Raw genomic sequence first — 12,110 nt, forward strand, 5'->3', positions numbered from 1 at the left:
ACTTGGTACGGGGGAAACTGATGACCCCAGGATCAATAGAAAAATCGGAAATTCTCAAAATTCCCTGAAGGGGGCACGCTGGGGGGCTCAAATTTTGGGCTCATAATAAGAACACAGTCGTATAGTATATCCAAAACGATAACCTATAGGTTTCGTGGGCTTAAAAATTTTCGGGAATATCCTCATTTTTATCCCCTATCCCCCCAAATCAAGATGGCGGCACAACCTGCCAGACGAGGTAGACAATTGAAATTGGGGAAATTATAGCTTTTGGTCCCTAACCGACGGGAAAATTCCAAGATGTTCAAATTTTTCACTTTTTACCCCTAAAGATATCGAAATATGGAGGCAATTTTAATGACTGTGCAGACATTCCTTTTGAGCTATTTTTTGGCTAAACGGTAAGTCGTATCACAAAACGGATGGCACAGTGTCACTTCAATTCGGAGTGATCTACAACTTTGGTCCTGTGACATTTTGTCGTATCTCTCTCCCTTATACGTTAAATTTGGCCGTATTTCTGGATTGTTCGTAAATTTGGTGATTTTTACAAGTATATTTCATTGTTTGACACACTTATAAGAATGATAGGATCATCACGTTAGGTGCGCACATTGGCACGATTAAGGGACATATGTGTACCAAATTTCATGATTCTATCTTATACATAAGTAGGCAAAATGTAATGTAAAATGTTAAAAATGCACCCAAATTTCACCCTGTTCAAAATTTGAACTCAATTTACCCCCTCAATATGGGAGATACGAGGATATGGTTTAGCAACAAACATTTAGAGCGATAAATGGGGCGTCTGATGGCGCAAACCGTTTCTTAATATCATAAACCGTTTAGGAGATATGAATCTCGAAGTGGAAGTCTGCACTTTTCAACGTGCTCATGCTTATCCGTCATCTATATATATAAAAGCAAGTCGGGCTGGAGCGATGTATATATAAATATTTAAAAATGAAAAAAGACGTGAATTAATGAGGCACTTCCAGAAATCTCAGAAATTTGAAACTTGGTACGGTGGAAACTGATGACCCCAGGATCCCTAGAAAAATCGGAAATTCTCAAAATTATCTGAAGGGGGCACGCTGGGGGGCTCAAATTTTGGGCTCAGCATAAGAACACAGTCGTATAGTATATCCAAAACGATAACCTATAGGTTTCGTGGGCTTAAAAATTTTCGGGAATTTCCTCATTTTTATCGCCTATCCCCCCAAATCAAGATGGCGGCACAACCTGCCAGACGAGGTAGACAATTGAAATTTGGTGAAATTATAGCTTTTGGTCCCTAACCGACGGGAAAATTCCAAAATGTTCAAATTTTTCACTTTTTACCCCTAAAGATATCGAAATATGGAGGCAATTTTAATGACTGTGCAGACATTCCTTTTGAGCTATTTTTGGCTAAACGGTAAGTCGTATCACAAAACGGATGGCACAATGTCCCTTCAATTCGGAGTGATCTACAACTTTGGTCCTGTGACATTTTGTCGTATCTCTCTCCCTTATACGTTAAATTTGGCCGTATTTCTGGATTGTTCGTAAATTTGGTGATTTTTACAAGTATATTTCATTGTTTGACACACTTATAAGAATGATAGGATCATCACGTTAGGTGCGCACATTGGCACGACTAAGGGACATATGTGTACCAAATTTCATGATTCTAGCTTATACATAAGTTGGCAAAATGTAATGTAAAATGTTAAAAATGCACCCAAATTTCACCCTATTCAAAATTTGAACTCAATTTACCCCCTCAATATGGGAGATACGAGGATATGGTTTAGCAACAAACATTTAGAGCAATAAATGGGGCGTCTGATGGCGCAAACCGTTTCTTAATATCATAAACCGTTTAGGAGATATGAATCTCGAAGTGGAAGTCTGCACTTTTCAACGTGCTCATGCTTATCCGTCATCTATATATATAAAAGCAAGTCGGGCTGGAGCGATGTATATATAAATATTTAAAAATGAAAAAAGACGTGAATTAATGAGGCACTTCCAGAAATCTCAGAAATTTGAAACTTGGTACGGTGGAAACTGATGACCCCAGGATCCCTAGAAAAATCGGAAATTCTCAAAATTATCTGAAGGGGGCACGCTGGGGGGGCTCAAATTTTGGGCTCAGCATAAGAACACAGTCGTATAGTATATCCAAAACGATAACCTATAGGTTTCGTGGGCTTAAAAATTTTCGGGAATTTCCTCATTTTTATCCCCTATCCCCCCAAATCAAGATGGCGGCACAACCTGCCAGACGAGGTAGACAATTGAAATTTGGTGAAATTATAGCTTTTGGTCTTTAACCGACGGGAAAGTTCCAAGATGTTCGAATTTTTCACTTTTTACCCCTAAAGATATCGAAATATGGAGGCAATTTTAATGACTGTGCAGACATTCCTTTTGAGCTATTTTTTGGCTAAACGGTAAGTCGTATCACAAAACGGATGGCACAGTGTCACTTCAATTCGGAGTGATCTACAACTTTGGTCCTGTGACATTTTGTCGTATCTCTCTCCCTTATACGTTAAATTTGGCCGTATTTCTGGATTGTTCGTAAATTTGGTGATTTTTACAAGTATATTTCATTGTTTGACACACTTATAAGAATGATAGGATCATCACGTTAGGTGCGCACATTGGCACGATTAAGGGACATATGTGTACCAAATTTCATGATTCTATCTTATACATAAGTAGGCAAAATGTAATGTAAAATGTTAAAAATGCACCCAAATTACACCCTGTTCAAAATTTGAACTCAATTTACCCCCTCAATATGGGAGATACGAGGATATGGTTTAGCAACAAACATTTAGAGCGATAAATGGGGCGTCTGATGGCGCAAACCGTTTCTTAATATCATAAACCGTTTAGGAGATATGAATCTCGAAGTGGAAGTCTGCACTTTTCAACGTGCTCATGCTTATCCGTCATCTATATATATAAAAGCAAGTCGGGCTGGAGCGATGTATATATAAATATTTAAAAATGAAAAAAGACGTGAATTAATGAGGCACTTCCAGAAATCTCAGAAATTTGAAACTTGGTACGGGGGAAACTCATGACCCCAGGATCCCTAGAAAAATCGGAAATTCTCAAAATTCCCTGAAGGGGGCACGCTGGGGGGCTCAAATTTTGGGCTCAGCATAAGAACACAGTCGTATAGTATATCCAAAACGATAACCTATAGGTTTCGTGGGCTTAAAAATTTTCGGGAATTTCCTCATTTTTATCGCCTATCCCCCCAAATCAAGATGGCGGCACAACCTGCCAGACGAGGTAGACAATTGAAATTTGGTGAAATTATAGCTTTTGGTCCCTAACCGACGGGAAAATTCCAAGATGTTCAAATTTTTCACTTTTTACCCCTAAAGATATCGAAATATGGAGGCAATTTTAATGACTGTGCAGACATTCCTTTTGAGCTATTTTTTGGCTAAACGGTAAGTCGTATCACAAAACGGATGGCACGATGTCGCTCAATTCGGAGTGATCTACAACTTTGGTCCTGTGACATTTTGTCGTATCTCTCTCCCTTATACGTTAAATTTGGCCGTATTTCTGGATTGTTCGTAAATTTGGTGATTTTTACAAGTATATTTCATTGTTTGACACACTTATAAGAATGATAGGATCATCACGTTAGGTGCGCACATTGGCACGATTAAGGGACATATGTGTACCAAATTTCATGATTCTAGCTTATACATAAGTAGGCAAAATGTAATGTAAAATGTTAAAAATGCACCCAAATTTCACCCTATTCAAAATTTGAACTCAATTTACCCCCTAAATATGGGAGATACGAGGATATGGTTTAGCAACAAACATTTAGAGCGATAAATGGGGCGTCTGATGGCGCAAACCGTTTCTTAATATCATAAACCGTTTAGGAGATATGAATCTCGAAGTGGAAGTCTGCACTTTTCAACGTGCTCATGCTTATCCGTCATCTATATATATAAAAGCAAGTCGGGCTGGAGCGATGTATATATAAATATTTAAAAATGAAAAAAGACGTGAATTAATGAGGCACTTCCAGAAATCTCAGAAATTTGAAACTTGGTACGGGGGAAACTGATGACCCCAGGATCAATAGAAAAATCGGAAATTCTCAAAATTCCCTGAAGGGGGCACGCTGGGGGGCTCAAATTTTGGGCTCATAATAAGAACACAGTCGTATAGTATATCCAAAACGATAACCTATAGGTTTCGTGGGCTTAAAAATTTTCGGGAATATCCTCATTTTTATCCCCTATCCCCCCAAATCAAGATGGCGGCACAACCTGCCAGACGAGGTAGACAATTGAAATTGGGGAAATTATAGCTTTTGGTCCCTAACCGACGGGAAAATTCCAAGATGTTCAAATTTTTCACTTTTTACCCCTAAAGATATCGAAATATGGAGGCAATTTTAATGACTGTGCAGACATTCCTTTTGAGCTATTTTTTGGCTAAACGGTAAGTCGTATCACAAAACGGATGGCACAGTGTCACTTCAATTCGGAGTGATCTACAACTTTGGTCCTGTGACATTTTGTCGTATCTCTCTCCCTTATACGTTAAATTTGGCCGTATTTCTGGATTGTTCGTAAATTTGGTGATTTTTACAAGTATATTTCATTGTTTGACACACTTATAAGAATGATAGGATCATCACGTTAGGTGCGCACATTGGCACGATTAAGGGACATATGTGTACCAAATTTCATGATTCTATCTTATACATAAGTAGGCAAAATGTAATGTAAAATGTTAAAAATGCACCCAAATTTCACCCTGTTCAAAATTTGAACTCAATTTACCCCCTCAATATGGGAGATACGAGGATATGGTTTAGCAACAAACATTTAGAGCGATAAATGGGGCGTCTGATGGCGCAAACCGTTTCTTAATATCATAAACCGTTTAGGAGATATGAATCTCGAAGTGGAAGTCTGCACTTTTCAACGTGCTCATGCTTATCCGTCATCTATATATATAAAAGCAAGTCGGGCTGGAGCGATGTATATATAAATATTTAAAAATGAAAAAAGACGTGAATTAATGAGGCACTTCCAGAAATCTCAGAAATTTGAAACTTGGTACGGGGGAAACTCATGACCCCAGGATCCCTAGAAAAATCGGAAATTCTCAAAATTCCCTGAAGGGGGCACGCTGGGGGGCTCAAATTTTGGGCTCAGCATAAGAACACAGTCGTATAGTATATCCAAAACGATAACCTATAGGTTTCGTGGGCTTAAAAATTTTCGGGAATTTCCTCATTTTTATCGCCTATCCCCCAAAATCAAGATGGCGGCACAACCTGCCAGACGAGGTAGACAATTGAAATTTGGTGAAATTATAGCTTTTGGTCCCTAACCGACGGGAAAATTCCAAGATGTTCAAATTTTTCACTTTTTACCCCTAAAGATATCGAAATATGGAGGCAATTTTAATGACTGTGCAGACATTCCTTTTGAGCTATTTTTTGGCTAAACGGTAAGTCGTATCACAAAACGGATGGCACAATGTCCCTTCAATTCGGAGTGATCTACAACTTTGGTCCTGTGACATTTTGTCGTATCTCTCTCCCTTATACGTTAAATTTGGCCGTATTTCTGGATTGTTCGTAAATTTGGTGATTTTTACAAGTATATTTCATTGTTTGACACACTTATAAGAATGATAGGATCATCACGTTAGGTGCGCACATTGGCACGATTAAGGGACATATGTGTACCAAATTTCATGATTCTAGCTTATACATAAGTAGGCAAAATGTAATGTAAAATGTTAAAAATGCCCCCAAATTTCACCCTATTCAAAATTTGAACTCAATTTACCCCCTTAATATGGGAGATACGAGGATATGGTTTAGCAACAAACATTTAGAGCGATAAATGGGGCGTCTGATGGCGCAAACCGTTTCTTAATATCATAAACCGTTTAGGAGATATGAATCTCGAAGTGGAAGTCTGCACTTTTCAACGTGCTCATGCTTATCCGTCATCTATATATATAAAAGCAAGTCGGGCTGGAGCGATGTATATATAAATATTTAAAAATGAAAAAAGACGTGAATTAATGAGGCACTTCCAGAAATCTCAGAAATTTGAAACTTGGTACGGGGGAAACTCATGACCCCAGGATCCCTAGAAAAATCGGAAATTCTCAAAATTCCCTGAAGGGGGCACGCTGGGGGGCTCAAATTTTGGGCTCAGCATAAGAACACAGTCGTATAGTATATCCAAAACGATAACCTATAGGTTTCGTGGGCTTAAAAATTTTCGGGAATTTCCTCATTTTTATCGCCTATCCCCCCAAATCAAGATGGCGGCACAACCTGCCAGACGAGGTAGACAATTGAAATTTGGTAAAATTATAGCTTTTGGTCCCTAACCGACGGGAAAATTCCAAAATGTTCAAATTTTTCACTTTTTACCCCTAAAGATATCGAAATATGGAGGCAATTTTAATGACTGTGCAGACATTCCTTTTGAGCTATTTTTGGCTAAACGGTAAGTCGTATCACAAAACGGATGGCACAGTGTCACTTCAATTCGGAGTGATCTACAACTTTGGTCCTGTGACATTTTGTAGTATCTCTCTCCCTTATACGTTAAATTTGGCCGTATTTCTGGATTGTTCGTAAATTTGGTGATTTTTACAAGTATATTTCATTGTTTGACACACTTATAAGAATGATAGGTTCATCACGTTAGGTGCGCACATTGGCACGATTAAGGGACATATGTGTACCAAATTTCATGATTCTAGCTTATACATAAGTAGGCAAAATGTAATGTAAAATGTTAAAAATGCACCCAAATTTCACCCTATTCAAAATTTGAACTCAATTTACCCCCTAAATATGGGAGATACGAGGATATGGTTTAGCAACAAACATTTAGAGCGATAAATGGGGCGTCTGATGGCGCAAACCGTTTCTTAATATCATAAACCGTTTAGGAGATATGAATCTCGAAGTGGAAGTCTGCACTTTTCAACGTGCTCATGCTTATCCGTCATCTATATATATAAAAGCAAGTCGGGCTGGAGCGATGTATATATAAATATTTAAAAATGAAAAAAGACGTGAATTAATGAGGCACTTCCAGAAATCTCAGAAATTTGAAACTTGGTACGGGGGAAACTGATGACCCCAGGATCAATAGAAAAGTCGGAAATTCTCAAAATTCCCTGAAGGGGGCACGCTGGGGGGCTCAAATTTTGGGCTCATAATAAGAACACAGTCGTATAGTATATCCAAAACGATAACCTATAGGTTTCGTGGGCTTAAAAATTTTCGGGAATATCCTCATTTTTATCCCCTATCCCCCCAAATCAAGATGGCGGCACAACCTGCCAGACGAGGTAGACAATTGAAATTGGGGAAATTATAGCTTTTGGTCCCTAACCGACGGGAAAATTCCAAGATGTTCAAATTTTTCACTTTTTACCCCTAAAGATATCGAAATATGGAGGCAATTTTAATGACTGTGCAGACATTCCTTTTGAGCTATTTTTTGGCTAAACGGTAAGTCGTATCACAAAACGGATGGCACAGTGTCACTTCAATTCGGAGTGATCTACAACTTTGGTCCTGTGACATTTTGTCGTATCTCTCTCCCTTATACGTTAAATTTGGCCGTATTTCTGGATTGTTCGTAAATTTGGTGATTTTTACAAGTATATTTCATTGTTTGACACACTTATAAGAATGATAGGATCATCACGTTAGGTGCGCACATTGGCACGATTAAGGGACATATGTGTACCAAATTTCATGATTCTATCTTATACATAAGTAGGCAAAATGTAATGTAAAATGTTAAAAATGCACCCAAATTTCACCCTGTTCAAAATTTGAACTCAATTTACCCCCTCAATATGGGAGATACGAGGATATGGTTTAGCAACAAACATTTAGAGCGATAAATGGGGCGTCTGATGGCGCAAACCGTTTCTTAATATCATAAACCGTTTAGGAGATATGAATCTCGAAGTGGAAGTCTGCACTTTTCAACGTGCTCATGCTTATCCGTCATCTATATATATAAAAGCAAGTCGGGCTGGAGCGATGTATATATAAATATTTAAAAATGAAAAAAGACGTGAATTAATGAGGCACTTCCAGAAATCTCAGAAATTTGAAACTTTGTACGGAGGAAACTGATGACCCCAGGATCCCTAGAAAAATCGGAAATTCTCAAAATTCCCTGAAGGGGGCACGCTGGGGGGGCTCAAATTTTGGGCTCAGCATAAGAACACAGTCGTATAGTATATCCAAAACGATAACCTATAGGTTTCGTGGGCTTAAAAATTTTCGAGAATTTCCTCATTTTTATCCCCTATCCCCCCAAATCAAAATGGCGGCACAACCTGCCAGACGAAGTAGACAATTGAAATTTGGTGAAATTATAGCTTTTGGTCCCTCACCGACGGGAAAATTCCAAGATGTTCAAATTTTTCACTTTTTACCCCCCAAAGATATCGAAATATGGAGGCAATTTTAATGACTGTGCAGACATTCCTTTTGAGCTATTTTTTGGCTAAACGGTAAGTCGTATCACAAAACGGATGGCACAATGTCCCTTCAATTCGGAGTGATCTACAACTTTGGTCCTGTGACATTTTGTCGCATCTCTCTCCCTTATACGTTAAATTTGGCCGTATTTCTGGATTGTTCGTAAATTTGGTGATTTTTACAAGTATATTTCATTGTTTGACACACTTATAAGAATGATAGGATCATCACGTTGTGTGCGCACATTGGCACGATTAAGGGACATATGTGTACCAAATTTCATGATTCTAGCTTATACATAAGTAGGCAAAAAGTAATGTAAAATGTTAAAAATGCACCCAAATTTCACCCTATTCAAAATTTGATCTCAATTTACCCCCTTAATATGGGAGATACGAGGAAATGGTTTAGAAACAAACATGTAGAGCGATAAATGACGCGCCTGATGGCGCAAACCGTTTCTTAATATCATAAACCGTTTAGGAGATATGCATCTCGAAGTGGAAGTCTGCACTTTTCAACGTGCTCATGCTTATCCGCCATCTATATATATATAAAAGCAAGTCGGGCTGGAGCGATGTATATATAAATATTTAAAAATGAAAAAAGACGTGAATTAATGAGGCACTTCCAGAAATCTCAGAAATTTGAAACTTGGTACGGAGGAAACTGATGACCCCAGGATCCCTAGAAAAATCGGAAATTCTCAAAATTCCCTGAAGGGGGCACGCTGGGGGGGGCTCAAATTTTGGGTTCAGCATAAGATTACAGTCGTATAGTATATCCAAAACGATAACCTATAGGTTTCGTGGGCTTAAAAATTTTCGAGAATTTCCTCATTTTTATCCCCTATCCCCCCCAAATCAAAATGGCGGCACAACCTGCCAGACGAAGTAGACAATTGAAATTTGGTGAAATTATAGCTTTTGGTCCCTAACCGATGGGAAAATTCCAAGATGTTCAAATTTTTCACTTTTTACCCCCCAAAGATATCGAAATATGGAGGCAATTTTAATGACTGTGCAGACATTCCTTTTGAGCTATTTTTTGGCTAAACGGTAAGTCGTATCACAAAACGGATGGCACAATGTCCCTTCAATTCGGAGTGATCTACAACTTTGGTCCTGTGACATTTTGTCGTATCTCTCACCCTTATACGTTAAATTTGGCCGTATTTCTGGATTGTTCGTAAATTTGGTGATTTTTACAAGTATATTTCATTGTTTGACACACTTATAAGAATGATAGGATCATCACGTTGTGTGCGCACATTGGCACGATTAAGGGACATGTGTGTACCAAATTTCATGATTCTAGCTTATACATAAGTAGGCAAAAAGTAATGTAAAATGTTAAAAATGCACCCAAATTTCACCCTATTCAAAATTTGATCTCAATTTACCCCCTTAATATGGGAGATACGAGGAAAGGGTTTAGAAACAAATATGTAGAGCGATAAATGAGGCGTCTGATGGCGCAAACCGTTTCTTAATATCATAAACCGTTTAGGAGATATGAATCTCGAAGTGGAAGTCTGCACTTTTCAACGTGCTCATGCTTATCCGTCATCTATATATATAAAAGCAAGTCGGGCTGGAGCGATGTATATATAAATATTTAAAAATGAAAAAAGACGTGAATTAATGAGGCACTTCCAGAAATCTCAGAAATTTGAAACTTTGTACGGAGGAAACTGATGACCCCAGGATCCCTAGAAAAATCGGAAATTCTCAAAATTCCCTGAAGGGGGCACGCTGGGGGGGCTCAAATTTTGGGCTCAGCATAAGAACACAGTCGTATAGTATATCCAAAACGATAACCTATAGGTTTCGTGGGCTTAAAAATTTTCGAGAATTTCCTCATTTTTATCCCCTATCCCCCCAAATCAAAATGGCGGCACAACCTGCCAGACGAAGTAGACAATTGAAATTTGGTGAAATTATAGCTTTTGGTCCCTCACCGACGGGAAAATTCCAAGATGTTCAAATTTTTCACTTTTTACCCCCCAAAGATATCGAAATATGGAGGCAATTTTAATGACTGTGCAGACATTCCTTTTGAGCTATTTTTTGGCTAAACGGTAAGTCGTATCACAAAACGGATGGCACAATGTCCCTTCAATTCGGAGTGATCTACAACTTTGGTCCTGTGACATTTTGTCGCATCTCTCTCCCTTATACGTTAAATTTGGCCGTATTTCTGGATTGTTCGTAAATTTGGTGATTTTTACAAGTATATTTCATTGTTTGACACACTTATAAGAATGATAGGATCATCACGTTGTGTGCGCACATTGGCACGATTAAGGGACATATGTGTACCAAATTTCATGATTCTAGCTTATACATAAGTAGGCAAAAAGTAATGTAAAATGTTAAAAATGCACCCAAATTTCACCCTATTCAAAATTTGATCTCAATTTACCCCCTTAATATGGGAGATACGAGGAAATGGTTTAGAAACAAACATGTAGAGCGATAAATGACGCGCCTGATGGCGCAAACCGTTTCTTAATATCATAAACCGTTTAGGAGATATGCATCTCGAAGTGGAAGTCTGCACTTTTCAACGTGCTCATGCTTATCCGCCATCTATATATATATAAAAGCAAGTCGGGCTGGAGCGATGTATATATAAATATTTAAAAATGAAAAAAGACGTGAATTAATGAGGCACTTCCAGAAATCTCAGAAATTTGAAACTTGGTACGGAGGAAACTGATGACCCCAGGATCCCTAGAAAAATCGGAAATTCTCAAAATTCCCTGAAGGGGGCACGCTGGGGGGGGCTCAAATTTTGGGTTCAGCATAAGATTACAGTCGTATAGTATATCCAAAACGATAACCTATAGGTTTCGTGGGCTTAAAAATTTTCGAGAATTTCCTCATTTTTATCCCCTATCCCCCCCAAATCAAAATGGCGGCACAACCTGCCAGACGAAGTAGACAATTGAAATTTGGTGAAATTATAGCTTTTGGTCCCTAACCGATGGGAAAATTCCAAGATGTTCAAATTTTTCACTTTTTACCCCCCAAAGATATCGAAATATGGAGGCAATTTTAATGACTGTGCAGACATTCCTTTTGAGCTATTTTTTGGCTAAACGGTAAGTCGTATCACAAAACGGATGGCACAATGTCCCTTCAATTCGGAGTGATCTACAACTTTGGTCCTGTGACATTTTGTCGTATCTCTCACCCTTATACGTTAAATTTGGCCGTATTTCTGGATTGTTCGTAAATTTGGTGATTTTTACAAGTATATTTCATTGTTTGACACTCTTATAAGAATGATAGGATCATCACGTTGTGTGCGCACATTGGCACGATTAAGGGACATGTGTGTACCAAATTTCATGATTCTAGCTTATACATAAGTAGGCAAAAAGTAATGTAAAATGTTAAAAATGCACCCAAATTTCACCCTATTCAAAATTTGATCTCAATTTACCCCCTTAATATGGGAGATACGAGGAAAGGGTTTAGAAACAAATATGTAGAGCGATAAATGAGGCGTCTGATGGCGCAAACCGTTTCTTAATATCATAAACCGTTTAGGAGATATGAATCTCGAAGTGGAAGTC

Source organism: Anabrus simplex, chromosome 1 (genome assembly GCF_040414725.1).
Source record: "Anabrus simplex isolate iqAnaSimp1 chromosome 1, ASM4041472v1, whole genome shotgun sequence".
Lineage (NCBI taxonomy): Eukaryota > Metazoa > Arthropoda > Insecta > Orthoptera > Tettigoniidae > Anabrus > Anabrus simplex.